This window comes from Bison bison, unplaced genomic scaffold (assembly GCF_000754665.1).
Source record: "Bison bison bison isolate TAMUID 2011002044 unplaced genomic scaffold, Bison_UMD1.0 scf7180017864104, whole genome shotgun sequence".
NCBI lineage: Eukaryota > Metazoa > Chordata > Mammalia > Artiodactyla > Bovidae > Bison > Bison bison.
In genome coordinates this window covers 892215-919483 of record NW_011494676.1, presented here as the reverse complement: position 1 = coordinate 919483, position 27269 = coordinate 892215, and the positions used below count along the sequence as shown (strand labels likewise).

Genomic DNA, 27269 nt, shown 5'->3' with positions numbered 1-27269 from the left:
GCCACCTGTGAAGCCAATTCTTGGATGAATCGCCCATAGTTTTAAAATCATTGATCTGGACTGGTAAGCAACTCTTCTAACTTTCCCAGTTGGTGGAGAAATCACTAACATTTACTACAAGTTAAAGGAAGTTTTCAAGTTGAAACATGAAGCTGAACTTCTTCAGCAAAAAGGGACTGAAGCAATAATGTAATCCAATGTCAGCCTCCACGCAAGAATCCTTCTACTGCATCTTTGACAGATAAATCATCCTATCTCCACAAGAGTACAAGTTCTGATGGAGACTCATTTCTTTGCTACAATGTCCATTTTATTGTTGGACAGCTCTAATTGTTAGAAAATGCTTTTCTTAACTAAATCACCAGCCTTCCTCTCTCTTTAACATAATGGTGCTTGATCTCTTCTCCAGAACAGTAAAATCTACTTCCAGAAATGATGGAATTTTCATGGAAAATGATTATATAAAGCATTTCTTTCCATAAAAATTTGTTGTAGGTCAACACTAGAATGCTATCATGAGCCAACCAGTGGCCTCTTTTTTTTCTTTTACAAAATTCTTCCTTATATCAGTACTTGCTATTACCTGTATTCATGCATAAACGATTATGCCAACCCTATATTACAAACTCAACAAGTAGAATAAATGAAGACACATACCTTGTTCAAAGTTCACTTCTGCTACTATCTTTGCTTCTCATCCCTACTTCCACTTCCATGCTCTCTTGAAGTGAGGATAGTAACCAAGAAAATAAGTCAGGGCTTCCCTGGTGGTCTAGCGGTTAAGAATTTACCTGTCAGTGCAGGGGACATGGGTTTAATCCCTGACCCGGGAAGATCCCACATGCTCTGGAGCAACTAGGCTTGTGTGCCACAACTACTGAGCCCGAGCTCTAGAATCCGCAAGCTGCAACTACTGAAGCCTGTGCTTTGCAACCAGAGAAGTCACCACAATGAGAAGCCTGTGCGACAAAACCAGAGAGAAGCCCCAACTTGATGCAACTAGAGAGAGAAGCCTGCATGTAGCTAAAAATAAATAGATAATTTAAAAAGAATAACAAGTTAATATTAAGCACTTTCAAAAACACGTCTTATTCATTAACAACAAAACTCCTGCAGCAGGCTTATTATTCCCAGTTTACACAGAAAGGAATAAGGCTTGAAAAGTCAGGTGGGTTACCCAAAATCTGAACCCAGACATTTTGAACACATGCTCTCTCTACTGTACCATACTGCTTCCAAGTGTGTCTGCTAAGTCACTTCAGTCGTGTCTGACTCTGTGACTCTACAGGCTGTAGCCCACCAAGCTCTTCTCTCCATGGGATTTTTCAGGCAAGAATACTGGAGTGGGTTGCCATTTCCTCCTCCAGGGGACCTTCCCAACCCAGGGATCAAACCCCTGTCTCTTATGTCTCCTGCTTTGGTAGGTGGGTTCTTTACCACTAGTGCCACCTTTAGGGACAGTCATTACTGGTTCCCAGAACTGCACTGATTTTTAGCCATTATATTCTTTCACCACAGGAAAGTGCTGTGCCCATCTCTCATGTTTATTAATGACTCATGACTCTGCCTTATATTCTCCTCAGTTCAAATCCTATCACCCTCCTGAACAATTTCAACACCCACCTGCAAAATCTATCCAGCATTTCTGCCTTAAAGTTTCATAAACTCATCAAATGCCAAGATCTTCATCTGTACCTCAGCAATTCAGACCCACCATGCCCTGAAACCATTCTACCTCTAAATCTTCAACTCCCAACATCTTACTCTGGCTACAACCTCATTCCCCTCCAGCTGTTTCTCTCTACTACTAAACCTGCTATCTCACCTCAGAACATCTTTGCCTCAAGACTAAACCATCCAATTCTTCAATTCATCTTATTCATTAATTCAACAAAAATTAATGGAGTGCCTACTCTGGGCTAGGCACTATGGTCAGGATTAGGAACATAACCATGAACTAGATGTAATCTCTATCTTCACAAAGCTTCTAGTATAGAGGAAAAACACACAAAATTTCACAAACAACTGTGATTATAATAGGGAGAAACACTGGGGGAGGGGCATTATAGCATATAGGGAATCAAGAAAAGCTTTCCCAAGGAAGTGATATTATATCTAAGAACTGAAAAATAAGTAGGAACTGGAGACAAATTGGGAAAGAAAGAATGCTCTGAGTGGAGGAAACATATCAATGTTCTGTGGCAAGGAGGTACAGAGAGGTGAAAACAGTGAAAAATGAGAACAAAGGGGGGCCCAGTGGACCCTACGGAAGACTGAGATCTTATTAATATCCTAAAAGTAAGGAGAAGCCTTTGAAGAGTGATAGGCAGGGACAGGACAGAATCAGATTTAAAATATTAAAAGATCACTCCAGTTGCAGTGGGAAGAATGCTTTATAAGGAATACAAGTGGATTTAGGGAGAACTGTTTAGAAAACTATGGTAAAATGAGATGACAGTGAGCTAGACTAGGATGAGAGCAGAGAAGATGAGAAAAATGGTTAGATTCCACTTTGTCCTTTCTTGCCTATCTAAACATAAACATAATGAGTGATCACTTTATTCTCCCATAAAAACCTAGTTCCCTTATCCTTTCATCTGCACAATCTGGATAGATCTCACATTCAACTTCTCCACTACTAAATGAGGCTATTGTACAAGACAAGAGCCCACAATAATACAGAGTAATATGACTACAGATGTATCGTGTTCTCATTCCTTTCAATGAGACACTGCTTTCTTTTGCTTTAGTACCTAACCAGTCTTCTCGGCTACTATCCTATCCCTTCACCATTCTCCCTGAGCCTCCCACCAAATCCTTATCACCTCCCTTACTCCCAGTAGATGACCTTTCTTCCGACTTCACAGAAAAAAGTATGAAACAAAGCAAGGGGTGTTCCTTCAGATTTTCCTCCTGCCTTATCTGCTGGCTGTTATTTTCGTCTTCCCTGCAAAACTCTTTAAATTAGACTACACTCACTGATGGTACTTTCTCACCTGATGGTCAGTCCTCGACCAACTAAAACTGGCTTCAATAGAAAGACAAGGACACTGCTGTCTTATACAGAAGACCATCACCATCCTCCTTACTGCTTATCTAAAGTGTCTCTTTGTAGCATTTGAGACACACAGACCACTCTTCCTGCCTCTCTTTCTGTGCCTTGGTCACCTTTGTGAACTTTTCTTTCTGTGCCTGCACCAAAGGTTACTTCACCCACAGTTCTAACCTCAAGCCTTCCATTTTCTCATTTTATATCATCCCCTTGAAGAACTTCATTCATGCCCCTGAGCACCCAAATGTCGATGACTTCAAAGGCATCTGCTGTCCCCAACTCTTTCTAATTCAACCAGGAATCCCACAGGCACTTCAGACTCAGCACTATCCCTCCACCTGTTCAAGCTATTTTTCTTCCAGAATTGCCTTTTCTAGCAAGTAGCACCATCATCCCTCCTATCACTTAAGTCACAAGCCTGGGAGCCACCCTGGATTTCTCTCTGGCCTTATCCTCACTCACAAATCGTCCTTTACTAAAGTTTAGTAATTTTAATCTTAAAGAATTCTCAGATCCATCCAACATCTTCTGCAGGCTACATCTCTTTTATCTTTTCTCAGGTGTTCAAAACCTGGACCCCAGGAAATAGCTTTCTAATTTCTCCCTCTTCCTTTCTCCAGCCATTTTTCACAGTGGTTGCTTGTAGAGGCTGATCAGTCTAAAATGCAAATATGACAGTATTATATCCCACTGCTCAATGGATCCTCAGTGACTAAAGCTTAACATCCAAATTCCTACTCAAGACAAATAAGGCCCTTCATGATCCAGCTCTACCTAATCCTCCGGCCGTATCTACATCCCACCTTTCCCCCTCTTGTACTTGATAGTTCCGCGAGTATATTACATGCTTCAAATTTCAGTTCCCTTGTGAATGTTGTTCCTTCTGGCTCCTGGTCTAGCAGGTGAATTCCTATTTCTTCTTTAAGGCTACTGTAAGTACCACCTCATCTGCAAAACCTTCCCTGGCTTCCCAAGTTAAAGTGCCCACTTCCTCCTTGGTGTTTCATCTTGTACTCTCCCTCCAGCATATCATACTGCACAGTACTTGTGTTTATTTACATGTCTGTCTCCCCACTAAACCATGAGCAATTTGAGGGAAGGAATCTTGTCTTGTTCATCCTGTATTCCTAGCATCCTAGCACCTGGTAAGTACTTAGTTTTCATTCAGATAAACTGAATTCTATTTGTACGGTATCCCACTACACCCTCCCCCCGCCCAGTATTGACAATAACCAGATAATCAGTGTTAAACCGGGCATCTCATAGTGTTCACCATGTTGTAAACAGTGGGCATCTCAAATACATTTGCTTAAGATTGTTATATGATCTTATTCGCAACAGATTTCTCTCCCTAAACGTTGTTTAGCTCAGACTAATACTAAAATCAGTCTTCATGATGAGTGCCCAACTGTTTAGTAACAGAGAAAAGTGACTCAAAATTAAATACTGATATTTAACATAGCTATAGATAATACATAGCTGTAGATAATACAGTTATGTTAAAATGTGTGAGAAACTACTGACCCTACATTCTCTCATCTAAAATATCCCCCAAAGTGTCCACATTCTCACACTATACCCACTCTCCTGGTCCACTGATGCATTACAGCTGTATCTGAATACTCTCCAACTCCTCCCCAAACTCACTGGAAAACCACAACATTCAAGACCGTCAAGAATTTTCAAAGGTCAGTGACTCCTCCATGTCTGTGATGTCAGTTCCAAGGAATCCAGACAAGGAGAAAGAGAAAGGACAGAAACCCTTAGAATTTCACACAATTGTTGACTAGGTGGGTGGGAGAAATGAAAGACTATCCTGGAAGATTTTTTTTAGTTAATATGTGCCCTTCCAAGTGAAAAAAACAAAATATTACCTTCTTAGAAACAAAGGAAGATTTGACTAAATTCCATACTAAAAAGACCTGCTGCTGCTGCTGCTGCTAAGTCGCTTCAGTCGTGTCCGACTCTGTGCGACCCCAGAGACGGCAGCCCACCAGGCTCCCCCGTCCCTGGGATTCTCCAGGCAAGAACACTGGAGTGGGTTGCCATTTCCTTCTCCAATGCAGGAAAGGGAAAAGTGAAAGTGAAGTCGCTCAGTCGTGTCCGACTCTTCGCAACCCCATGGACTGCAGCCCACCAGGCTCCTCCGTCCATCCATGGGATTTTCCAGCCGAGAGTACTGGAGTGGGGTGCCATTGCCTTCTCCGTAAAAAGACCTATGTACCACTAAATGTTATAGTGTTAGTCACTCAGTTAAGTCTGACTGTTTGCAACTCCACGGACTATAAATCACCAGGCTTCTCTGTCCATGGGCTTCTCCAGGCAAGAATAGTGGAGTGGGTAGTCACTTCCTTCTCCAGGGGATCTTCCCGACCCAGGGACCAAACCTGCATCCCTTATGTTTCCTGCACTGGCAGGTGGTTCTTTGCCCTCTGAGCCACTAGGGAAGCCTGATGTATCACTAAATGTTATAATCCACAGTAAAAAGTGGTAGGACCAGGATTTTTATAAATCCAGCCAATCTGACTCCCAAGTACTAAACTCCACTTAGTCCAGGGAGGAAGACTGAGGAGACATGGGCAGTCTGCCGCGTGCAAGTCCATCCTCGCTGCCTCAACTCCTTTCACCTCCACCTGGAGAGACAGAATAGGCTCTGGATTCAGACAGATCTAGGCTCCAATCCCTTATCAACTACTAACAGCTGTGCAATCATGGGTAAGCAATATGACTGTTTAGCGCCTCTGTTCCTTCAGGTATAAACTGGGGGAATTATCTACACTTCAGACTTCCTGTTAGGATTAAATAATGTAAGATATAAAAAGCTTTTAGGACAGTGCCTAGTGTTCAGTAAGTCCTCAAAACATGTCAATTGCCTTCTTTGCACCTAATTCCCTCCCACAAGCTCCGCCTCACTCCGCTGGTGCCCAGCCTTTGTCTCTCCTTCAGAAGCTCCCTCTACTCTTACAAACCCTCCAGTCCTACAGCCATTTCTTGGCCCAGTCTTAACACATACACACAGTACCTGTTCTATCACTCCCATTCCAGTGTCTTTTAAGTCCTCAAGAAAATGTCATAAAGAGATTCCCTTAGTTGTATCTTCTCCCAGATAGTCCCTCAAAAAAAGAGCAAAAAACAAAGTCTGTCCTCTCCTAGAGGTACAGACCGAGCTCACTGTGCGTGTGCTCGGCCTCTCAATGGTGTTTGACTCTTTACGACCCCATGGACGGTAGGCCGCCAGGCTCCTCTGTCCATGGAATTTTCCAGGCAAGAATTCTAGAGTAGGTTGCCATTTCCTCCTCCAGAGGATCTTCCCAACCTAACCCATGCCTATTGTGTCTCCTGCACCAGCAGGAGAATTAAATAGTTCATTTATCCCCAGACCTCCAGGAACAGCAATTTCCCACATATTGACCAAAATTCTCATGCCTTAATCTACCAGCCCTACCTCCCCACCCTTAACCCTTACTACCCTACTCATTCCAGATGTCTATTTTCTCCCCCAAAAACAAACTTAAGAGGAAAAAACTGAATCCGATCATATAATTTACCACTCCCAAAACAATTTACCAGTATACCATAGGCTATTGTGGAAACACACCAGTAAAGATTCAAGAATTGGACCTCTGGCTTTATCATTACCACTGGTATGTGTCAGAACAAGATTTAACTATTTTTTTTTTTCAAAAGTTTCTAGTTTTGTTTATTTTTAAATCAGGCTACAAACAGCAAAATTTGTTCCTAAAGGACAAATCCCATCAACAGCCAAATACTAATATACAAATGAGGGAGAAGCTTACAGAGAACTCCTTATGAACTGGCATTTCTCCATTCAGTGCTACTGATAAAAGGCTCCCTGGGTTATAGTTATTTGGGAAATTTAATAATTTGGAAGGCTTGTACAATGGAAGTGACCTTTGGAAAAATAAGGGCAGAGAGAGTCACAACGAAAGTCTATTATTATATTATTGGCACAACAAGAGTAACTTGAATAGGAACAGATACCACGTTAGTGTTTACTTTTTTAGATCCAGACCACTATGCCTATTTGCCCACACAATGGTTTTTTTTTTTCCTTTCAGCTAGGGTGAAGGGTAGTCCAAGGTTCAACTCCCAATAAGTTCAACTTTTAGAAGAATAACCTGTAAAACAAACAAACAAACAACAGTTCTACAAGCCCTTAAAAATATTCTGATTACTGAACTTTTGACATCAGAGAAAAATAAATATTACGAAACCACACAGGCTAGTTTAATAACAAAACACACCATCTCTCTAGAATCAACCCTCAAATATTCAGTAGTTGACAACCTTCTCTCCCCTTATTGATTCCTAACTAATGGCCATTTCACTGTCAATTACAGAACTTCCGTTTAAGGGAAGAAATAGCAGAAGGAAAAAAAAAATTACAATGACTATCCCATCTGCAATTAGTTACCCACAGGAAATTAATTCACTTTATAAATTTCTTCTGATAAATTAACTTCCTTCACCATACTATTACTAATTTTTATAAAAGCCTCAAACAAATGGAAAAAGAAATGTCTTTTTTTTAATTATATAATTCAGTTCAAAGAAAGATATTTTTATCACTATTATTTTTTTTAATTCTTCAAATGCAGTTCCACGGTACCACCTTTCCTGGCTATATCTAAACCTCATTTGAACTCCCATAGGTACAGTGTGTGGATAGTAACTACTATCCACTGGCACTTGCTGATACCATATACCACCTTGTCATATTAGTTGGCCTTCTTATCTCACCAATCTGACTATCAGTCATTCATTCAAAATTTACCAAGCTGGGTCCACCACAACCTGAGGATACAAAGGGTGAAGCCACAGTCCTACCTTCAAGGGACTCCAGTCTGGTGTGAGAAATCTCAACACGTTTCTAGTGCCCAGTGGGGTAAGAAGTATAAGAAGCAGCTAGTTTACCTGGATGGGTTAGGGAAGTTTCTCAAACTGAGGCTTTAGGATGGGTAAGAGCTCATGAGACTGAAAGACAAGATGCATTCTAGGTAGGACTAAGATCCCTGAGGCTGGCACCTTTATTTTATACTTTAAAAAATTCTAAACAGGCCTAATGAACTGCCTGGCACATAGCAGATGCCTAACAAATATTTGTGGTTCTAAATTATTCATGCTAGTACATGTGTGTGGATAATCAAGAGCTAATCTATACCTAAAAAAATACCTAAAACAGTCTTCTGAATTATTAAATGTCACCATTCAACCCATAGATATGTATAATCAAGCTCTATAAGAATAGATGTATTTGTACAGCTATCTGTTCACTAAGAATAGCTTCTCTTTTGCTATAATTTATTTGTTTTAAAAGCACTTTCACAAATATGGCCTCATTTAATAAAAATTTTAAAAATTAAATACCCATTGAGACTTTTTTATCCCCTATTTTCTAATGGAAAACACACACACAGAGAGAAGCTTACAAACTTAAGTGATACCCAGATAGCAAGGAGCTTGGACCTACGTATTTTGAATTTGAATACTACACAGGGTTCATATCAGTTCCCCAGGGATTTATAGCACAGTCAAATCAGTTTAGCCATGCAAAGTCCACAGGTTGGAGAGCTCTTGAATATTTTGCTGTTAACTACTATCCACATTCACCCACACTGTCTACTAGCCACCACAACCCTCTCCACCCCCACCAAGCCTGCCAACACATACATATTCCTATTTCCAGGTTACAGGTAAGAAGCAGAAACTCCAACCCCGGGTATCTTGAGCATTATTTGGGTCCCTTTCATTTGTATGAAAGTGTGTGCTAAGTCGCTTCAGCTATGTTCAATTCTTTGTGACCCCATGGACTGCAGCCTGCCAGGCTCCTCTGTCCATGGGATTTTCCAGGGAAGAATACTGGAGTGGGTTGCTATTTCCTTCTCCAGGGGATCTTCCCAACTCAGGGATCAAACGCGCAGCCCTTATGTCTCCTGCATTGGCAGGTGGGTTCTTGACCACTAGTGCCTCCTAGGTTGTACCTTTTGTGGTAATAACTGCTCTTTTAAAAGCAAGCAAGCCTCTTATATTTATGCACATAAAATCAATTATGAGCATATAACACAATCTGACAAGTCTAGTCGACCTGGGAATATAGGTTAAACACTTCTATTATTTACATAATCAACATGTCACATTCAGCTCTTATGTGGAACAGGCTGGTGGTAAGGGACCAAAAGTCAGTCTATTTTCTTTATTTGGCCCTTTAGAATTATGGACTTTAGAACCAGGATATCATAGATCATTTCATTCCATACCCTCAAGTGACAGATGAGAACACTGAGAACCAGGTGAGTGAGATTTAGTGACTTGCCCAAAGCTAACCAGTGAGAAAACAGTGTGTAGAACATAAGTTGGTTAACTCCTGTTCCAGAAATCTTCACTTGACTTCACATATACTGATAATTTTCAATTCTCCATGTAATCCACTTTGTGGATTTATCTACGAAAATTCCATCTTCTCCTGCCACCCAGCTAAATCTCTTACTTCTACAGATATATATCAAAGAAAAAAATGTGTACCTGGGAAATTTAGTTACTTAAGCAAACCATATTAAAAAAAGGAAGTCATCCATCTATAAAGAAAATCACAAAGACACATTCAAATTAAATCATCATTTTTGTTTTGCTCAACAACACTAAAAATATAAATTGGATTTGAGATACTGTATTCTTCTAGACTTATATCCCTTAGGTCTGAAGTTTTATTAAATTACGTGTGACATACACAGAGATTTTCCTTTTTCTTTTCTATTGATAGTATGAAGCTATGCTTCTCGTACATTATTAAGATATCATAGCAATAATTAAACTTTGAACAGAACAAAACACAAAAATCAAGAAAGCACAAACCTTTAACATATTACTTCTCCTTGTCCTAAAATGTAAAATGCCTGCAAATATCAAAGCAAAAACTTTCCTTGCATTCACATTTATTTTTGAGAAAGCTACATTGCTTCGTCCTCTTAGAAAGGGCCATGATCTGATCAGCACAGTAGCACCGAGAGTCACACAGTTCTCCCCTAATGAAAACCTTAACCTCCTGACTCAGCCATTCAGTAAGCACTTATTAAGGACCCACTCAATGCCAGGCAGTCTGAGTGAAGAGGACATACCATACATCAACTGAAAGTAAAAGTCGCTCAGTCATGTCCAACTCTTTGCGACCCCATGGACTATATAGTCCATGGAATTCTCCAGGCCAGAATACTGGAATGGGTACTCTTTCCCTTGTCAAGGAGATCTTCCCAACCCAGGGATCGAACCCAGGTCTCCCACATTGCAGGTGATTCTTTATCAGCTGAGCCACAAGGGAAGCCCAGGAATACAGGAGTGGGTAGCCTATCTCTTCTCCAGTGGATCTTCCCAACCCAGGAATCGAACCAGGATCTCCTGCACTGCAGGCAGATTCTTTACCAACTGAGGTATGAGACAGTATCCCTGCTTTCTAGACGTTCATCTAATGGGCTGGTTCCACAGAAAATGACAGACGGGTATCAGCTAAATTCCTTTATTGGACAAAGATTGACCAAGGGACAGGGACAAGAGACAGAAAAAGATGAAAAGGAAATTTTGAAAAGTAAGTAGTCTTTTCAAAGTTCACCAAATAACTTATTTTGGATTATAAAAATCACATGTTCTTCTCCAAAAATACGAGTCATCAGAAGTTGACTGCAAAGCCTTTTGATGATAACAGCTAACCAAATATTTTGGTCAATGGCACTGTTTCCTCAATCTTCCTACATTAGGAGGCCAGGCAGATACTACCCTGGACCGACCAATATAATTTTGTTATTTATTATAAGGTCCATAATGTAGGAATGTGGTTGATCTTACCAACAAACTGGGATGAACTGTTTTCTGTGTAGACAGATGCTTCCAGTAAAATGTACTATAAGCCTCTAACAGATAATAAATCCTGCTTAATTTTCTTGCCACTACAGAGCACAGCAAAGTAGTATAAGGCAACCTTCCCAACGACATAGCACAAGGCCAAGTTTTCAGGGTGACAAGTCTCTGCTTTTCCTTCTCCCTTCCACAAAAAGTACAAAAGGTATCAATCAGTACACAAATCATATGGCAAATATCCCATTGTCCCCTGAGTTTTTCTCCTTGAAATTAATCATGGAAACTAACCCCTGTGAGAATGAATCCTATTTATTACTAACCCATAATATTAGTACTGGTGGTGGTGGAGATAACAACCGCTAGCTTTGCAGTTCACAATACATTTTTCAAATATATTGTCTTATTTACTGAAAAAATGAAGAGAAGATAAAAGGAAACATCATAGGCAACTATTTCAAATATCAAAAAAATCAAACCCAGTTTAACTGGAATTAAAAAGCAAGCATTTTTAATTCCACCAAAGAGTCAAGAAGTTATTTCTATCAAAAAAGCAAAGAGCTGACTCTAGCAAAGTAAAATCACAAATTCCCCATTAAACACTAGGCCTAACTGATTCAATTGATAAATGTTAAGATCACAGTCTCACTAAGAATCTATTATAAATCTGTCCCAAATGTTTTACCCACAGTTAAAGACTCAACAAATATTCTTCAAAAGAAGGAATACTTAATGATGAAGCTGCTGCTCTAGAAAGACAAACTGACAACACTCTCTATTCAAGTATCTTTTTAAAGATTTAACTAACATTTATTGTGCACCAATCAAGTACCAAGCACTAGGCTAGACACACCCATATAAATCACCTCATTAACCTCATGAGCCATGCCCAGAAATTCTGGAATCAAAATGCTAAACTGACTGGACCCCCAATACTAGTTTTAACACTTACAACCTTGATCCCACCTGATTAGTTCTTAGAATTCAGTTCCTACTGGAATTCAGCACATCACTCTCACAGATTTAAGCATCTTTTAATGCTTTCTACTATGTAATGCCCATGGAAAAAAACCCTGTGCCTATTTTTAAGCTGCTAACTCCAGAACACTGCTCATTCCAAATATGGCACATAGTAATAATGGCCTTAATCTAACAAGTACTCTCTTGGATCACACTTGCTAAAGAATAAACCCAAAATGCCAACAAAATTGAATTTCAGCTAGGCAGAAGACATTGAATTTTAATAGTCTTCCCAACCTCGAGACTATTTTCTAGTCCTCTGAATATAGAAAGTCTTCTCTGTTTGAATGAGCTGTGGAAAGCAAGTTTGACCCAAGAGTCACACACTCATCAGAAAGAACCAAGGGAAAAAGAAAAAAAAAATTCCAACTGGCATGACCACATTACAATGTTAACAACATATTACTCATCATTGTGCTACAAGAAAGAACTTGCAAGTGGGCAAGGAAGTCAAAGAAACAACTCTCCCAGTCCTCAAAGCACAAACACATCCAAATGCCAAAGCAGGTCAAGCTGTCCAGTTTACACGCAGGTATGAGTGGGTTCAGACAGACTGGGGAGAAGAGGGGAGAAGACAGGAAAATAATTGTGCAGTTGTGCCTGCCAGCCCCACGCAGATTTCTCTCTTGGACTCATCAAGAACCCTTTAAAAAAGAAATACTGGGGGAACTTACCTATTTTTACAACTTGATATGTGCAATTACAGACAACATGTAGTATATGTAAATGGAAGCACATTATAAAAACTGTTGCAGACATTCCCTTTGGAATCCATCAGATCTATATTTAAATCCTAGCTCTGCCACTTTCTTGCTATGGCACCTTGCACAAGCTATTTAACTTCTCTATGTCTTAGCAGGAACCTTACCTGATATTCACTGTGATATCCCTCAGCACCTTAAACTGTGCCAAAATATCCTGGTGAATTAATATTAACGTAGTAATAAATACTCTGGATGAATTATCTGCAAGCAGGTATAAGAATATCTAACCTATGGAGTTGTTATTAGTAATAAATGAGGTGATTATACAAAGCCCTTAGTATAACTCAGCCTAGGGTCTTCACTATTAAACAGGAAAGTTTTCTCCCCTTTATTCCCTAGCCAGGGCAAAAGTTATAAAAGGAGGGCTTCCTTTTTTTTTTTTTTTTTTTTAAAAAAAAAAGAAGGGGTCAGTAATCTGCCTGCCAATGTAGAATACAAGACAGATCCCGATCGGGGAAAATCCCACGTACTGTGGAGCAACCAAGCCCATGCACCACAACTACTGAGCCTGTGCTCTAGAGCCTGGGAGCCACAAGTACTGAGGCCACGTGCCACAACTACTGAAGCCTGCATGCCCTAGAGCCCATGCTCTGCAACAAGAGAAGCCACCGCATTGAGAAGCTACCGCACTGAGAAGCCTGCACACCGCAGCTAAAGAGTAGACCCTGCTCTCTGCAACTGGAGGAAAGCAGCAACGAAGACCCAGCACAGCCTAAATAATAAATAAATAAAGTGACATAAGAAAAAAAGTTATAAAAGAAGAGTCATGGCAAAGATTAAGATAGGATAAGAATTGTAGAAGCCAAACATTGGAATACAGTGGCTAGCAGGGACTTAGCATAAAATCTAGAAATATTCAATCTTGGCTAATGAAATTATCTAACAGTGCCAGACCCTTACAGTAGATATATAGTATGTGTTAGCTGATCCAGAAAATGCTATTTTGAGTCTGCAGGTATCTGTTACCACATTGGGTAAAAGCCTGGTAGAAGGGGGAAAGCAAAGGAAAGGAAAAAAAGTATAAGAAAGAGTCACACCTTAAATATACCTGACTACATATTTAAAAACAAAATATAAATGATTTTTCACAAGGCCATTTGATTCTCTAAAAACATACCATTAGCAAAAATACCATATTGATCCATACAATTTACAGCCCTTTTTAAGTAATAAGATCTGTGTAAGGAAACTGTTCGTAACTGCTGACAGAGTAAATAAGCTTGAAAGATTCAGGTCCAAAACTCTCCTCCTCCCATTACTCCAAAAAGACTAAGGTGGCCTTTGAGGTTATTTCATCTATAGTTTGTAAGCAAAGCAACCTACCTATAAGCACGGGAAAGGACTATTTTATCTTCAAACATTGGGGGTCAGAGAGTATATGCAATTAAGTCCAAAATCTAAAGGAAATTTATTTCCTTGACTGTGAGGAAGTGAAACTCAGAAGATAGTTCTAAGAAACCCAGGTCATTGTAACACTGTGAGCCTGAGAGAACTATACACACTTAGAGCCTAAATACAAGGAAAACGTATGTGGAACTGAAACAGCTTGTGGTTAAACCTCATCATAATGTGGTCTTCAACTTCCCATTTCACTTCCAGGCTCTGTGATTTAACCACTTGACCCACCTCCTCGTAAGCTGTATATAATAGAAATAGCACTGGACAACAGTCAAAAGCATGGGCTCTACACCAAGTTCCACTACTTACAAGGCATGCAAACCAGTTACTTAAACTCTGTACTCAGTACGATCTGAATGTTGGGCTAGACTCAGTGCTTTTTTCCACCAAGGCATTCCTTTGGAGAATAAATGTATTAGAAACCACACAAACCCAGCTCCCCTACTGCTATAACCCAGATTAAAAACATGTGCATTGTTCTTATCTACCTCTTTCCTATAAAAGCAGTTACCAAATGGTGTTTAGTTTTCTTCAAATCACTTGAATCTCTCCTTTTTCTCCATTCCCATCATCCCTGTAAAGACTCCTTTCCCAGAATTGAACAGTCTTCTAACTGCTCTCTCTCCTTCCATTTCACACCACATGGCTGAAACAATTTTCCAAAAATACTAATTTACATATATAATTCCCTGCTCAAGGATTTTTCATTGTAAAGATAAACTGAAATCCTCTACATGGGATTTAAGGTCCTCTCCAATTCATCTAACTCTCCAACTTTATTAATCTCATTGCTCTCCTAGATGAAACACTGAGTCTACTTGTTCTGCCCCTCAAACAAGACAGGCTCAGCTCCCTGTTCTCATTCCTTGAATGTTCCCCTCTCCACTTACCCAGTCTTCTCTCTTCTCCAAGGCCTAGATAATACTAAGGGTACAAATGTTCCCTTATCCACTCTCTCTAAACTTCTGTATAACTATGTATCTCTATCCCTTTACCCCAGAAAGACTAATGCAGCCTTTGAGCCTACTTCACCTACAGTTTGTAACCAAAGCAACCTACCTACAAGCAGGGGGAAGGACTATTTTATCTTCAAAACCATGGGTTGGAGAACATATGTAACGTCATGGGTATTGAGACTTAATACCCATGACTTTGTATTACTAGTTTTCTTTTTATGCAAACAGTCTTCATAACTAATTATTAAGTTCTTGATGACTTTAATTTTTCTATACCTGAGGCCTAACTTTTCAAAGGGCTGCTGCTGCTGCTAAGTCGCTTCAGTCGTGTCCAACTCTATGTGACCCCATAGACTGCAGCCCACCAGGCTCCCCCATCCTGGGATTCTCCAGGCAAGAACACTGGAGTGGGTTGCCATTTCCTTCTCCAATGCATGAAAGTGAAAAATGAAAGTGAAGTCGCTCACTCGTGTCCGACTCCCAGCAACCCCATGGACTGCAGCCTACCAGCCTCCTCTGTCCATGGGATTTTCCAGGCAAGAGTACTGGAGTGGGGTGCCATTGCCTTCTCCATTTCAGAGGGCAGATAGCCAATAAAATGTTTGTTGGTGAGGGTAACTGCCTTGAACAAGTCATTTAAATATTCTGGGCCTCATTTTCCTCACCCAGAAAATGATGACAATATGTAAATTCCTTTTCCATTCTAAAATACTATGTGAGATTATACATAATACTACACAGTCTGTTTTTCTTTTTTCTAAAAATGTGTCTCTGTGTTTGCATCCTATTTTAACCCAGAATATAAATTCCCAAGGAGCCAATTCTCCTAATACTTGTTTAGTTTATTTAGTAGGTAACAAAACCTTGGCATCTCCTTAGAGCATCTTGTCCAAATTCCAGTACACAACACGTGTTCAGTAAAAAGGAATTTATCATCTCAGCCAGGAAGCAAACATCAAGGAAAGTCTGCACAGATGACTTTTTTCAATCTTAATTTCCATAATGAACTAGAATACTACAAAAAATTACAAGTGTGACAGAAGGACCTTAATGTTAAAATGAGAGGTTACCTCGTGTCAAATAGCTAGAATTTACTTCAGGCAGCCAAAGAAGTTAGGGTGCAGCAAATCTTAAGTCTAACTCTCAAATTCTATTTTCAGAATTCTGAGGAGTCTGGGAAGTCTTTATCCCCGGTCAGTAAACAGGGACCAAGTATTCCTCATATTAGATAATCTTGCCCCTAGTACTAAGGGAAATTTTCAGAAAATGAAGAGTCTACACACTCAGCCAGGTGAGCTCCCAGTTCAATGATGAAACCAAATACTCACAAAGGAACTCAAAAGAGCAGGAAAGTTTTTAAAAGAAATGAGAGCATACTATCTAAAATATTTTTGTTAGCATTATTATATGTTCCCATTATCTTGCCTCAGTTCCTCACATGGGACTACCTTCATGTAAATATCAAGACAAAGTTCTAAAGCCTCAGATGAATTCTTTTCCTTTGAAGTCAGTTATTAATGATTCAAAAGGCACTAGTAGACCACCTCATTTAAAATGACCTGACTTTTCAAAGAATGATTTTAGAACACAAAGATGATACTTTCAAAGCTGATGTGGCCTCCTCAATATACCTTTGGTATAGTTAAGGTACAAGGTTTATAAAGAATTCTAAGCCAGGTTTGGGATGACAGGAGGAAACAGAACCTGTTAAATCTGTATGCATATCCCTTTCCCCCCATTTCTGTTCCTCAGTCCTATTCTATGATATCTGTTAACTCCCGCTATCTACACTGTTTCTTTGCTCTTTCCCCTGACATCCGCATTCCTCTTCCCTTTTAACCTAAGAACTGTTGGGGGAACCACAGGTAGGAATCTGGTGCTAGGAATTAGGGCTCTTACACTCTTCCCTTTTAAGTCTCCAGATAAAGTCAATGGTGACAAGAAGTTTTCTCTTCCATGGTTTTCCCCACCACCCCAGATCTCCCTTATCAAGACTAGAGAAGAGACATGAGAGGGTGGCAGGAAATGATAGTGGGGGAATCACTTACTCAAAGATTGTAAGCTCATTAAAATCAATTCAATCAATTACATGTACAGCTACTGACGGCAAGAGTTTTCATCTCAGGCTCATTTTCCTGAGGTGAGGTTGTATGCCCTAAAACATTCACACACTCGCCCACAACCTTCCTCAATATACTAAATGTCTGCTGAGAAATAAGAACATTTTATCCAAAATCGGAGCTAAAGATAACTACAAAAAGAAAATCTGTTGTAAAGTTCAAAAGTGCATTTTAGAATTATAAATAGAGTTGGAATTATTCACTTCAAAAAGGTCTGTGATAATGTTCTTCAGAACCCCAACAGGAAATCAAGACCTGACCTATTAAGTTTAACCACAGTTTAAGCAATGACCATTAAATACAAGATTAAGCAATAACCATTTAACACAATAACCATTAAACATAACAACCTAAACATAAGTTTAAAGAATAACCATTGGTGATGTATGACTTATTTTATCTATAAAATTGCAATTTCATTATAGTTCAACTTAACATTTAATTTCTTCCTGGCAGGGGAGGGAAGGGCTTTGGTGAGGCCTAAACAATGTTATGTTGGTACTACACATTCCAGAATTAAAAGCTTAAGAATATTTTGCCGAGATACAATCTGGTCTCATCGATAAAAATGGTGCTGTTAAAAGTATATGTACATATACACACAAATGTGTACATTTATTAGGCCTTCTTTTTCAGAGACCAAAGAATTCCTGTTTCTCAGCAGTATTTATTAAGTGAACAGATAGGCTGCTTTTTCTCACCACCAATGTAAATCTCCAGGGAAGGTGTCAAGGCCTTGATGACAATAGCAGAATTTGATAGCTAGTGAAATGAGTCTGGCCACAGAAGTATACTGCCTCAAATGCCATCAGGATCAATTCCCAGGAGTTTCCTCATTGGGATGATATCACCAATCAATTTTCATTTCATTTCTCAGGAATGTTTGCTCTCATCTTCTATAGGAAGTCAGTCTTAAATGCACTCAACATTTATGTACATTTTTATATAATTTACAGTGCTGGATGTTTCTTTATAAGCTTTATTTTTCATAAAGGCCACATTATATTGCTCATAATTACACAGCTCACCAACTCAGAGGACTGTTTTTATTGTTTTATTCATTAATTAACCATTTAGTCACTAAGTGACTAAATGCCTAATATGTTTATGTTACTGTGGCAAGTAAATATGAGGGATACAAAGATAAAAGAAACTACTTATCTCCTTTCAAGGAGCTCAGTATAAAAGAGGCAAGCCAAGGGCATAAATAAACTAAAATACAAAAATACACAACTACGACCAGATCAGCATCAATAAAATGACAGGCGGCTTTAGAAATAGGAAAGATTACAGCTTGCAGGAGGAGAAAAATCAGGAAAGTTTTCATGGAAGATAGGGTTTAAACTGGGACTTTGATGGTAAGACTATTTCACAAGACAAGTGGGGAGGGCAGTGGAGGAAACAGGCTTAAAGATCAGGTGATTAAATGAACTAGATCTACATGTAAATAGTTCTGAAAAACAGCACTGAGAGACAGGGTTGCAAAAAATACCTGCAGTATGATTCTGATTTTTATTTATGATTTCAAAATAAAACTATATGTTGCTTGTGCCTACATTACACATTTTTTTTAAAGTATAAAACATAAAATGCAATGATACATACCAATTTAGGCCAGTATTCATTTCCCAGGAAAGAGGAAGGGGATAAGGATGCAGAGTAGGACTTTGGCTATATCTAATACTTAACAGTTTATATCTTAAAAAACAGCAAGAAATCTAAAATAAACCTGACAAAATGTTAATATCCACTAAATCTGGGTTGTGGGCTCAAAATTATGACAGGGTTTTTCCCCCTGAACTTTCCAAAATATTTAAAATATCTTATTATTCAAAGTGTTTAAATTAAGAAAGGGCCCGGAGACTGGAAGAATAGGGGAGTCATTAACACAAGAGTAATCAGGAGCTGGTTTAGGTTCCCCTAAACTTCCAGAGAACACTTGACAAGCTCTGTTTTAGACTGAAGAGGATCCTTCATATCCCTCACCCAGTGTGCACAAAAAGCACTGAGAGCATAGTGGGGGGGGGGGGGCAGTGGGCGGAGGCTGACAAATACGAACAAGAAAGAAGTATTTATTGCCATCCTAGATCAGATAACTGAAGGGAATGAGAACCACCTTCCCACGTAACTTAAATGCCTGCGTAACCAAGTCATCTCCCCTAAAACAAAGCCAAGGAAACTTCCAGTTACATAGGAATTCAGATAAAGACTCACTATGAGTGGCTATTCTGTGCCTCCTCTCTCTCCACCCCTCCCCCAAACACTCACAAACAAAAACAAAATGTACCCTTGCCCACTTGAGAAAGAATTAAGAATTGGCAGCTCTGCTGAAGTGGACAGTCTCCAATCCAAGGCCTTTCTCTAGAGAAGATGTTGACAGAGCCCAGAGGAAGGAGTAAGGAACTCATAAATCAGTTTTGATGAAGGCTTGTCAATGGAAGATATCCATCCTTCCACATCCCCCTCATGTTCCAGCTTTCCCCAGGGGAACCTAAGGACCGCTAAGATGTCCTCTATCCTATTCTGTTCTTCTCCAGCAAAAAAAAGACTTAAAACACAAAATCCAAATTCTTACATTGCACTTTAAACCCAAACAATTTACCTTCACAAAAACCCAATGACTTTAAAAACATGGGGAAGAAAGAGGTAGAATCCAAGAATAATGACAAATCTTTTTTTTTTAGATATACTTTTTGCTGGTACCCAATTTATCATAACTTATTTCTTTTACCAAAGTTTCACTGATACAGCTTAAAACTAAGTTTAAAAGAAAACTAGAAGGGAACTTAGTAGGAGAGATAAATACATCTGCACACACAATAAAACAAATACCTTGACATCCCTCCACATCTGAATCACTTGAATCACTGAAGAATTCTAACATCCTAGTCACTCCGCTCCAGGGTGTCCAACTGCCCCAGGCCAAAGCCCCAAATCCCCATGGCACTCTTAGGGCAGATATTCCTCAGTCAGACCCGGGAAGATACCACTGCTCACTCTCGACTAGAATAAATGACGATGGAATGAAATGACAGAAGTCCTTCTGTCTTCAAGCACAATGCAGCGTGGCAGAATGGAACAAACACTGCAACAGGACTTGTGAGGGAATTAGAGAGGTGAGCTAATATTTATTAGTCACCCACTACATTACAGCCATGAATACTGAATTTCAGACTAAGCCATCACTTCACTACTTCTGTGATCCGGAGTAAATCTCAGGTATTCCATCTGAAAATCAATGAGGGAGACTAAGAAAGGGGAATAGTCCCTCTTGTTCTCTGATTCTATTTCTACAAACATGATCACTCAACAAAAAATGTATTAGTAAGTTATTTCAAAAGTCTTTTGCTCTGTTCCTCTCCAATCTACTCTCTCTATACCACTGACAAAATAATCTTTCTAGAACATGAAACTTTATCACTTAATGTTTAAAAACCCTTAAATGGCTTTTCATTTCATGCAGCGCAAGATAAAACTGTCCATGATCAGCCTTACCTAATTCTCCAGCCTCATCCCTGACCTCCAACCCTGTCCTCCAACTATAATATTAATAACTACTTAAAAGTTACCTGAAGAAGTCTGGCTGTTTCGTTCCTTTAAGCATTTATTCATGCTGTTTTCTCAGCCTTGAGTGTACTTCTCTCTCTAATCTGTAGGGTACATCCTTAACTCATCTTTCAAGACTCAGCTCAAATATCATCTCCTCTGGGAGGCACTTTCCAACCCTCTGAAAGTCCAAGGCAGAACTGCCCCCTACATACCTTTATCACAACATCAATCACACTTCACTTCATCTATATATTGACACATCTGTCTTCCACTAGACCCACGAACTCCCTGTAGGCAGAGAACTTGTCTGACTTATCTGTTTCCTCAGTGCCTAAGACAGTGCTCACAAGGTAAGACACATTCAAAGGACTGATGGAGTAGGGAAGACAGGAATGGAAAAGATGAAAGGAGAAGGAAAAACTCGATTAAGATGGCCTGAAGAATAGAGAACAGTAGTGCTTATCAGTACCACAATCTGTGGCCTTCTGCTCTTTCCCTAAACTCTAGTCTTCAGAGAGCTTATTCATTCTCTTGGCTACAGCTATCACAGCAATGTTAATGAACTCCAAAACCACACTTTCAAGCATTATTTACCCCCACCTCTCCACAAGCTAAGGCTCATCTCTAACAACTGGAACAGCTTTCATTTGGACATTTCATTGCCACTTTTTAAGTTCAAAACGTTTCCAATTGAGCTCATCATATTTCCCTAAGAAATGAGGAAACCTCCCCAACTTCTTTACTCCAGTCAATGTCTCAGAAACCCAGGCTTAAAACGCCATAGTCACGTTTGACGGATCACTCTCCTTCATCTTCCACATCCAGTCCTCACTGATTTCAATTTTCCCTTCACAATCTTTTTTTCACTCTTTCCCCTCCACAACCCTAGTTCAGATCTCATCACCTCATACACCCCAGGTGCTCACCTCCCTTCCCTCCAAGCCAAATTTTCTGTTATCATCATATTATGATCCTATAAAAAATTCTCAGTGGTTAGCTGTTTTCCATTATTTAAAATCTAAACTTATAAGCCTGACTTTTAAGACCCTCTATAAACACAGCTCCAAATCAACCTAACTATCTTTGTTTTATGACTATTCACTGCAACTCAGGTCAGTCTCATTACCACCCCAAGAACACCCCAAGTACATTCCTGTTTCCAAGTTTTTGCTTGATCTCTCCAAGCTCCAAAATGAAATAATTTTTTTGTTATTTGCTTCATCTTCATTTCCTGCACCTAATACAATTTTCTAAAGATCTGGAGTAAACTACAATTCCTCTGTGAAATCACTCATAATTACCTGAGTATTCTTCTCCCCAAATACTTATGGTTTGAGATCTGTATTATCCAATTGGTAATATACTTTCATATTTTAAAATTTTCTCTGGCATAAAGAGGCTCAGTAGGTATTCACCTCTTCCTATTCCCCTTACTCCCAACTGGACTGTAAATTCCTCAAGGGCACAAAACTGTCATTTTTTCTGATCCTTCATACCACCTAATAGAACCAAATTCACAGCAAGTCACAAAAAATAATAGTTTAGTGGTCTCTCCTAAGCTAAACTATTTCTTATAGTCTAAGGTATAAGACATAATTCTAAAAAACAGTTACAAATAATCCTGAACTAAACTGCATAAATGAAAATGCCTGATTTTTCCACCTCTGAATTTTAGCTTAGAAATACAATCTCCTGACTTCAGTGGTAAATAATAATCCTCTGCCCATGACATCACAAGCACATAGTTTGGTAATGATTATGAGAAGGCTGGGGTAGGCAAGGATGAAGGAAAACAAGTCAAATGAAAGAACAAAGATGGAAGAACAGCTGTGTGATTTTTTTTTTTTTTTTTGGTTTACTTCTTAAGCATGGACATGTCGCCTTCCTTTTTCTCTTTTTTTCTTAAATTGGCCATATTTTCAACAAGTTTACTTCAGGAGGAAAAAATCTAATAGATTTTCAAAGGAGCTAATACCGGCAGAGCCTATACAAAGCTCAAATCCTTTGAAAAGGCCAGCTTAATCTTCAACAATGCAGTCTGATACAACAGGACTTCTCCAGATATTGTGAGTAAAGACTTATTCAGAATGCAACATAGGCATCTTCTACCAATCGCTCTTAGGAATAAAGCAGACAGCTGAGAGGCCACATTGGACCCACACAGATATTTGAAAAGAAATCGGTCTTCATTAACAGACTCAGTATAGCCCAGTCTTAATTATCCTCATATGGACTGTTCATTTTATGGATTTCTGAGGCAAAATTTTTAATTCAAGATTGATGGTTCTTGACTATCAGTATATTTTCCTATCAGGTAATTCAGGTTTAGAAATAGAAATGCAAATTCATTCCATCAGTATGATCCCCAAACACTAAAATAAGTATGATTTTTAAAAGAAGAAATTTCTTAAGCTCTGAATTACCTAAACTAGTGCTCCCTACAATAGCAGAGATAACTGAAAGTCAAATGCACTTGAAACACAATACTGTCCTTACCATAAGCTTGAAGAGAATCCAACCATAGACGCACGACTGCCTCACAGGCTGGTACAATGTGAGACAGTAACAAGCAGAGTTCAATAGAGTGAGTAAGGTGTGTGAATACAAAGACTTCTACAAGGAATCTTACATCTCCTGGCTGATCTCTTTAGGCCTGGATATTCCAGAAAAAAAGGAGTCACAGTGTATTGGCGCTTGCCTCCTTGTCCCTGAGTTCCTGGACCAGAGGGCTCACTACTTCTCACTAAATCCATCCTTTGTTCAAGGACCTACAATGACTCTATTGACCCTTTCATCAACACCCAACAGAGTCTGGCCTCTGAGTCCCCTCCACCCTCTTGCCTGCTCTACCCATGACTTGAGCAACCCACATTTTCTCTAGTCATTCTTATTTATTCTCCCCACAAACACAACTTAGTCATTCATACCATAACTGCACACTGTACATTCTATACTTTCTGCCCAGAAGATCTATTTCCTTTTACTCCCAACACAAAATAACTATTTCACTTACTTACTCACATATATTATATAAATAAAGATGGAGAAGTAAACTGTCCAAGGTCACAGTAGAGCCACGATTTGAACCAAGATCCACCTAACTCCATACACCACGCATCATTATGACTCTAATCCATAACCTCCCAAGTCCATTTCAAATTTTCCTGATTCAAATCTTCTCTAATTTACCTCATTCGTCTTCACGTATCCCATTTGTAGCACATTAAACATGGTTTTGTTTACATGCTTTTTCCTAAATGTTAAATCTCATAATAACAGTCTGCTTTCTCATTTATGTACTGCCTTCCCCAACATCACCCTGCTCCCAAGGGCAAGAACATCTGTTTTTTACATCTTTCGTATCTCCCCAAAGCCTGTCACTGGAGCTTGGAGACTGTCTTATCCACAGGAGTGTTCAATCATTATTCAGTAAGGATTTGTTACTTTAAAAAAAATCAACTTCCTTCTTGTATCATACTGAAAAATCAACTAATTTCAGGCATTCATGAAAAAACTGTTCTGCACCTATATTCTAGTTACACCATCTATATTCTAGTTACACAGATTTTAATTATCTCACTTATCAGGGGCTGCTGAGTGGATTCCAGGCTGCCATTCCACAGCTCCTAAGCTTGCATAGGAAAGATACTGCTGAAGTCATACTTCAAAGCATTGTTTCAGGATTTTTTCCCTGATGGGATGGGTGTCTGGGGTAAGGAGAAAAAGTGCTCCCTTACAATGTCCTCTTCCAGCATACTTAGCATGCTTGAGACATTCAGGAGCTCTAAAACTTTAACAAATGGCCCCATAACAATCTGAAAACTTATTTTTAATACTGAGTTATTCCATCATAATTCACTTAGTAACGTATATTGAAACTCAAAATTCCAAACAAAGCCTCTGACAACTAAAAACAGTGATGGGCTATTGGGTTGCCCTACACTTATAGGATTTTATTCACCCCTTCAATCTCCACCCCTAACCCCAACCCTGGGAATAATACAGGTAGTTCAACTAGGGCAAGTTGCTAAATACAGATATAAGCTGAATCTGCCAGATATCATCACTAATAATGGCACCAACTAACTCACAAATTAAAACAATTATTGGTAGTCAACAGACTCTGGAACAGTGTGTGTAATTTTGAAAAATTAGATAGTACCCTCCAAATTAAATCATTTTCAATAGGAGCCCCAAAGAAAGAGATTAAGGGAAAAAAGCATCAGGAAAATTTCCAAGTTACTGGCAACATAACTACATCAAAGTCCAACCAATAATTAACATCCATTACTGGTCAGCCTGCCTTATACAAGTCAGTATACAGACCTTTCTTTGGCAAAGGTTTACTTTTTTTTCACAAGGAAGTCTTTGGCATTAAATGAAAGGGATAAGTCAAAGTAGGCAAAAACAACAACAAAAATGACAGTAGTTTGAAAACTATTTTCCTTCTTTCCTTTCTGCTTCAACGCATACTGTCCAAAGTGGGTATCTGTTCAATTCTAAATTATTCATTCATGTTAATGGATGATTATCGGTAGAAAGGTACTGATAATCCAAAACAGAAAAAATCGAAAAATAATCTATTTCAGTTTTGGAAAATCTTTTCAGTACGTTTAACTTCTCAATTACTCCTGGCATGACCTAATATGTGTATTCATTTGTAATCTCTAAGTACAAAGTAACTGGCCACCAACTTAGGGAGGTGCTCCGAGGCATGCCGAGTAGCTAGTGGAAATTAGAACAGACTGGTATTCGGCTTCCCCGTGAACAACATCAATTTATTTTACAGTCCTGTCCAGCCTTCAAAATATCAATAGACTAGCACAGCAGGTTGGTTATTAACCTTTAAAAGAAAGGCTGGGAAAAACAATGAGGACAAAGAGTATAATTGTTTGCCCATAATGTATTCATTTGTAAATTATGCACAGCAAATGTTTAATTACAAGTCTGATTCTCCCTAGCCACCCAGCATAAGTCCCTACTGTCTCCTCCATCAAGAATGCAACCTCATTTATTAGGAAGGAAATTTTCTCTCTTTTAAAGTTAAGTAGTATAGAAAATGTTTTTAAAAGATTTAAGACTAGCTACCCTTATGGACCCACCTTCCTACTACTTCTTCCCTCTGTCCTTTTTCACTTGAGAAATAGGTTGAAAGACAAAGGGTTCCAGCGTCCTCTAACATCTAAATACACAGTACGATAAGTCAAAGACTAAACAATTACCTGTTTCTGATTTTATAGAAAGTATTTTACACATATATGAATTACAAGTCAACTAATTTTTGCCTTTGCATTCACGAAAACTCCCTAAAGAGTTGGGGAGAATCTCTTATATAAAACCTATTTTAGTTTAATTTTTATATTTATTGTGCCCAGAGAAGCCACCTAGGTTCCAGAGACTAAACACAGAGGTAGAGAAGGGTGAGAAAAAGAGAGAGGAAGAGAGACAGAGAGGGGGAGAGAGAGACTCAGAGCGCTGGTCCTTGTGAGCTGACAAGCTAAAAATACGCCGGCCCAGTAAACAAATCCCATTCCATCCCGACCGGAGCCACACCGTTAACCTAGTAATTATGAGAAGAGGAGTGAGATCACGCAGCCCCCGGCTTACTCATCATCAGCTTCTAAAGTTTCCATCGGCTCATGGCAACTTTTTTTTTCCCCAAAGTTCATAAGCCTGCCATAGAATCAATCTATCTTTCTATCACTCTCTTTCTCATATACACACTTCTTTTTCGCTCCCTTCCTCCATTACTGGACGCACCTCAGTTTAACTATCGATATGGCAGAACAGTTTGGTTTCTGCTCATTTTGAGACTTTAAAATGAACTTTATCGTACTATGAGAGTAGTAGCCGGCACTCCTAGCCACCTTAAAATTCCACCATCCCTCCCCGAAAGTCTAGCTGACAAGGAGAACCGTCCAAACTGCCCAGCACAGCTAAGGGAGGCCACGAACGGGGAAGGGGGACTGGGAAGGTGGGACTCAGGTGAAAGGGAGGAGTAACAGGAGAAAGGTTGGGACCAAGCAAGGAACAGTCAGGGAGAGGAGCGGGTGCCGAGAGGACACGGCTCCGGGTGAAATACAATCAGAAAGGAGAAGAGGGACAGTGGCGATCAGAGGGTCAGAGTTTGGGAGTCTGAAGAGGCGGGAGGGGCGGGAACAGACGGGGGAGGGTGACAATGCGGGGGCTCCGTTACCCTCGCGGCTCCTGGGGCAAGGCCCTAGGCCGGGGCGGAGCGCGGGGCCCGGCTGCCTCTCCTCATTCCTCGGCTGTGACCCAGGGGTCCGGCCGGCCCCTCCCCCGTCGACGATGGAGGCGGAGGCGTTGGCTGAGACTGAGACCGCGGCTGCTGCTCCGCACAGGATCAGGAGCTGGAGCCAGACAGGACTGATCTGGACTGGCTTCCCCAGTGGCTTTGTGCCTGCTCCACACTCGGTCGCCACTCGGACTCCGGGCTGCTGGTTCAGGATCGGTGGTTTTCGGCCGTCCGGCCGGAAACAAGCGCCAGTTTCCGGCCGGAGCTGGTTGGTGGTGACACTCAAGC

General features: G+C 39.8%; 1 protein-coding gene across 1 annotated transcript in view; it reads right to left on the bottom strand.

Moving 5' to 3' along the window:
• Window positions 1–27232, bottom strand: part of OTUD7B (OTU deubiquitinase 7B) — a 57669-nt gene extending 30437 nt beyond the window's left edge. The window contains exon 1 of the mRNA XM_010838724.1: window positions 26922–27232. The gene's annotated coding sequence lies outside the window, so the exon portion shown is untranslated. The remainder of the gene's footprint in view (window positions 1–26921) is intronic.
• Window positions 27233–27269: the final 37 nt, after the last annotated feature.